Here is a 6374-nt window from a genome sequence, read left to right as displayed (position 1 = left end):
CCTCCCCGGCTCCCGCGCGGCCCGGAGGGGCCTCGGCACAAGCTCCACCGCGAAGCGAAGCGATTCGTCACACGAGCGGGGGTCCCGGCGCGCGGCGGGGGGGGGGGTGCGGGGGGGTGGGGGTGGGGGGGGTCCTGGCTCTCCACAGGGCGGCGGCGCCGCCCGAGCCCCGCTCGACGCCCCTCAGAGCCGCCACAGTCCAAGCTCCGCGGGGCTCGGCAGAGCTGGGTAATCCGGGTATGAGCACCACGCACCCCAGAAGCCCCAGGAGCGCCCCCACCCGTTATCTGTTCGCTCCGTCGGGAGCTCCTGGCGCGTCTCCCCGAGGGGAGGCGCGGCCATGGCGGGGCCCAGGTCCCCGGGGTGCTGGAAGCTTCGCGCGAGCTCCCCGACAGCGACGGCAGATGCCGGCCTTAGGCCGCACGCGGGGGCCGCGCCCCCAGGGAACGCCCCCGAGGCCCCGGAAGCTTCGCCTCCTGCGAGAGGGAAGGGCGGGCAGGTGGCGGGCAGGGGTCGCCCTCCGGCCCCGGCTCCCTCAGCGCCTGGAGCCTGCCTCCCGCCTCACCTGGCCGCTCCTCCGCCTCTCCTCAGGGATCTTCCCGCCTCCCTCACAGGCAGCTTGCTCCCAGCATACACCGCGAGCGGAATACCCTGCACTCCCAGCATGCCCCTCGCGCCACGCCCCCAGGCGGGCTCTGCGCTCCCAGCATGCCCTGCGCTCCCAGCATGCCCTGCGCTCCCAGCATATAGTATGTGCAAGGCCTTAGATCCCAGCCTGTCCTGAACTCCCATCGTGGTCTGTGCATCCTGCATTCCAGTCAACATCTGTGCCCCCAGCATAAACTGTGTGCAAGGTCCTAGATCCCAGCATGCCTTGCACCCCCAAAATTCCCTGAGCCCCGTGGAATACTGCTAAGACCGGGGCGCCCAGTGTACCCTGCACACCATGCACTCCTGGGGCACCCAGCTTTCCCCACCAAGGCTGATGGTGCACCATGAGCAGAGGAGGTGCCCTGAGATGATCTGAAAGAAGAGCTGGGGACCCGGGCACGAGGGCCCTGGCTGCCCTTGAGGGAAAGGAAGGTTGCTGTGGGGAGCCACAGGTCCTGACGCCCCATGCTGGCCCAGCGTCGACCTTCTGTCTAGCTAAATACCCATGTCTGCCCTTTCTGTCCCCTGAAAGCCCTCCCCTGGCTGAACTGTCCATGACTGGAACATCTATAGTGTGGTGTGGTGGTATGGGCCTGGTGCAAAGCATGTTAAAAGCACCTCTCATTATTTGCAAATACTAAGTCCTGCTGGTTCTTGGAGGTTGCCTAGGAATTAATGATAGAATACTAAGGAAACAATAGTCTCTGTCCTTGTGGGAGATTGCATTTGTATATGGATGTTAAGGGACGGATAAATGAGCAACAGTTTAGTATGGTAGACAATGATAGGTACATTGGAGAAAAATAAAGTGGATAGGGGAGAAAAGAAGCATTGGGAGAGGACGTTACAGGTCAGGAAGCCTCACAGAGGTGACATATAAAACATGAAACATAGGGGTGTGAGCAACCCCATGGATGCCGTGGAGAAGCTGTAAGAAAGGAAATATTGAATACAATGACCGGGGGCAGGAGGGTGACCAGTTGGCTGTGGTGTAGTGGGAGAGTGACCTGATGTCAGAGAGATTAAGTGGGACAGTTTTAGGCCTTCTAAGCTGTGTGTCTATTTCAGCTACCTGCTTTGAGTGGATGCCTTGCATCAAAGCTTAAGTCACACATTTGCACTACAAGAAGGAAAGCCAAGTGTTTGCATTTGCACTACAGTTTTTTACACTGTATTTTTACCAGAGTAACTTTAGGAGTAGAGATGGTTTGCTAAAGATTTATAAAACGTTGCTGCACCTCCCCCTGCAGTGACCTTCAGGGCTAATGGCTGGTGCCATGGTCCCTGAGGTCCGGCGTGGGCAAGGAACCATGCGCGCAGGGGGAGAACAGCAAACTCCCTAAGATGCAGAGAAGCCGAATACCTGCCAAGAGATAACAACTACCAGAAGCCGCCACAAAGACTTAAAAGGGATGCTGACCACACGGAACCTTATCTCGCTTTCACAAGGCCCACAAACTTTATTCTACTATAACTGTCTTTCTAAAATCTTTTCTTTTCCCGGTCTAAAAAGGTCATTGATTGCTGATTAAAAAACATATGTAATCTAATAACTAGGCTAATTCAAATGAAACATTACTAAACTCTGTATACTAATAGAATTGTTAGTTTCATGATTTCTCTGATTGTGTCCTTGGCTTTGTTAGCTTTGATCTTATGAAAAGTATATTCACCCATGCTAATTAATATAATAAGTTAGTGGTAGAGAGTAGTTATTAAAACAAAAAAGTAATTACATAGAAAAATAGAAAGAATTAATAGCCTGTCTACTCAGAAATGTAGCTAGGTCCAGATATAACTTCGGACATAGATCACTGCCCTGTCAATGATAAGCTAAACCTATGAGCCAGCTGGTTTGGTTCACTGATAACCGATCCTATGCCTTTAGAAAAACATATATATACTGACCACTGACTCAAATAAAGTTGCACTCAGATTTACACTCTCTCTTGAAGTGTATCTGTTTGTCATTTCTTTCGCCGACTCCCTGACCACCCTGTGCGCTTCTCTCAACCCTGAGACGGCCTCATCGTCTACTGCTGTGCTGGTCCGTGGCAAAACGTTATTTCCTAAGGGAACGTCAGGAAGAATTTGTAAATGCGTGTTCCTTTAATTTCTCAGATTTGTTTGTCTCTAAATTTGCCTAGTTCCCCTAGGAGCCTCTGCCAGATATGCTACTTCCTCGTGCCTGTGTTTTAGAATAAGGAAGTCTTGTTGAATAATAATGATGATGATGCACTAGCTAAAATCTAGTGATTGTTTTCTATGCATCAGACTCTGTGCTGAGCATTTTTAAGCACCTGGCTTATATTTAGTGGCCAGCTTATTGTCATGCATCTGATAAGTCACTAAATCAGTGATGTGATCCAAGTCATTGACACCAACGCTTTGCCTTTAACCACTTTCAGAGTTATTTGGAAATGAAACAGACATCTGACACAGTCTTGACATGGGACTATAGAGGTAACCATTCGCTTAAGAGACTCATTGCTCTGTGAGCAGTCATGGATGATTTAGCAGTCCTGAAAACTAGTTCTTGAAAACTAGAATAAGACACACAAAATAACCTAAAGCAAACAAAAGGAAGGAAAAAATAAAGATAAAAGCAGAAATCAGTGAAATTGAAAAGAGAAAAATAGAGAAAAGATTGATAAAATTGACAAAACTAGCAAAGCTGACAATGACAACTAGCAAAGCTTACTAATATCAAGAATTAAACAGAAGATATGACTACAGACTTTGCATACATCAAAAAGATAAGGGACTACTATGAATAGTTCTGCACACATAGATTTCAGAATTTAGATGGAATGAACCAATTCCTCAAAAATGTACAAACTATCACAACTCTCGCACACAACATAACTTGAATAGATCTCTATTACAGGAATTAAATTCAAAGTTTAAAACCTGAAAAAGAAATCCACAGGCCTATATGATTTCCCTGGAGCAATCTACCAAACTTGAATAACCCTAATTCTATAGAGTTTCTTCCTGACAAAATAAAAGGGGAATATTTAAAATTTCATTCTGTGAAGTCAGCATTACTCTGATACCCAAACCAGACACATACAGCACATAAAAAAGGAAAGTACCCATCAATATTTTATTTTTTTAAAGAAGGAATATATCATTTTTAAAAAAGATTTATTTATTTATGCATACAAGAGCTGGGGTATAGAGCAGAGATGCGGGGGTTGAGAGGACCCACCAGAGACAGAGTGGGGAGCAGAACAGGCAGACTGACTAAAATACACTGCTGAGGAGCACAGTGGGTGAGAAAGGAGAGGTCTGCTTCAACACGTGGGCTGCTCCCTGGCTGGCTGGGTACTGAACTCATATTGCAGAGGCTGCGGGTTGCTTCATAGTGCGGTGCTTAACTCCTTGTGCCATCAGGGAGGCCCCCATCAATATTTTAGACATATGAGGAGCAGCTTGTGTCTAGAAAGGCCCTACCATGACACATTTTACTCATTGTTTCTTTCTACTCAATAACCTTTTTTTTGCAACATAGGCATTCTTGAGCTTTCTTTACAACTTCTGAGTGCCCCTGCTGCCAGAAGGAGGAAGATGCAGGACCCCAGGCTGGAAGTGGTCAGGGCTGAATGATAAGGCATGTGCAGATTGACCAAAAGTAACCACAGTAGCTGAGGACTAAGTATTATACTAACATCTTTGCCTCTGGGTAGGATTAACCTCTGCTTTCTGAACATGTGAAGTGTGATAAGGCATGTAAAGCAACTGACAGGTGCCAGAGAAATACTTCCTGGAACAAATAAGAAGACTTAATTGTGATGTTTGCCTTGCTTGCTTCTTGCCAGAGGCTCTGAACTCTCTCTCAAAAAAACCCCAAAAAACAAACAAAAAAAACCAAACAGGTTAAGGCTTTGATGAGGGAGGCACTTCTTTTAGAAGGGCATTCCGTGGAGCGCTGTCTCTTGCTCTCTTACAATAAACCCTGGTGCTCTCTCCTCCACGTGGTGATGGAGTCCTCAATGGATTTTTGAGTGAGGTTCTCAAGGACTCACCAGAGGGACCTGTTGGCACATATAGATATGGAAATTCTTTTTTTTTTAAGATTTATTTTTATTTTTGTACAAGAATTGGGGTACAGGCCAGAGGTGTGAGGGGTGAGAGGATTCACCAGAGACAGAATGGGGAACAGAACAGGCAGACTGACCAAAGTACATTGCCTAGGGGAGCAGCGGGTGAGAGGTCTGCCTCGCCATGTGGGCTTCTCCCTGGCCGGCCGGGAACCAAACTCGTGCTGCAGTGGCTGTGGATTGCTTCATAGGTTATGTCTTAACCCCTGCGCCACCAGGGAGGCTCAGATATGGAAATTCTTAATAAAACATTAGAAACAGAAATCAGCAATATTTAAAAAGCATTATATACCTAAACCAAGGGAGTTTATTCCAGAGATGCAAAGTTGACTCAGAAAATCAATCAATGTATTCCATCATGTGAAAGGCAAAAGAGGAAAAATCCTGTGGTCATGTCGTTTGATGCAGAAAAAGCACTTGACAAAATTCAACCCTCATGCTAAAAATTTAGAAAAAGAGGTATAGTGGATAACTTCAACTTCATCAAGAACATGTACAAAAATCTACAGTTAACATTATACTTAATAGTGAAAGTACATGAAATTAAGGCCATAAAACATCACCACATAGGTATTAGAATACCAAAAATAAAAAGAGCAATAGTACCCAGCGGGTGAGGGTGTGCGGAACTGGATCACTCAGGCTTTGACGCAGGGCATGTCAACCGTACACCTGCTCTGGAAAATGGGCAGTTTCAAAAAATTAAACTGTAGCACATGTCCTAAGAATCACAGTCATGAACATTTACCCTACAGAGATGAAAACTTATGTTCACACAAAAGCCTGCACGATTGTTCATTATGGCGATGGTCAAAAAATGGTTCTAACCAAAATGTTCCTCAATAAGTGGCTAAACAAACTGGGGCGCGTCCACATGTGGTAAGAGCAAGCAGGAAAAGAGCAGGCGGTCCTGCACTCAGCACCGTGGGTGGGGCTCCAGGGGACCGTGCCCGGTGAAAAAGGTCACACTGATCTCACTTATATAACATTCTTGAAATTACAAAACGGTGTGGATAGAAGAATAGTGGTTGGCAGCGCTCAGCAGCACCGTCAGGAGAGGAAGATCTTTGCCGTCAGGCTGGAGCTGTGTGCTTCGACTCCCAGCGCTGGTCACACAAACCCCGCGTGTGGTGACGAGTGACTAGACAGGACACGCTGCTGAGGCCCATGTCCTGACTTGATACTGTGCCCCAGTGACACTGCTGGGGCCCACGGGGAGAACTGGTTGAGAGGGACATGGCCTACATTGCAACTTCCTGGAGTCTACAATTATTTCCGAGTTAAACACTGAAAAGTATAGAACTTTCTTAGAGATCATTCCAATGTCATGCTTTCATTGCCTGCTGTGAAGACAAACATTTATGGATCTATATGACGGAGGCGCCACCACGAGTATGCAGGACGGGGTCTACCTTCACTTGGCCCTAGTGTCCAAGCAGCCAAGGGGCAAAGGGTGCACTTGGAGACGTTTGCTTGGGGCCTCCCTGGTGGCACAAGGGGTTAAGTCTCAACACTATGAAGCGATCTGCAGCCTCTGCAGCACGAGGTCAATCCCCCAGCCAGGGGGCTACCCCCGCGGCGCGGCAGACCTCCCCTGCCTCGCCCGCTGCTCCCCTCAGC

Source organism: Talpa europaea, assembly GCF_964194135.1.
Source record: "Talpa europaea genome assembly, chromosome: 13".
NCBI lineage: Eukaryota > Metazoa > Chordata > Mammalia > Eulipotyphla > Talpidae > Talpa > Talpa europaea.
Note: the sequence above shows the minus strand (reverse complement) of the source record.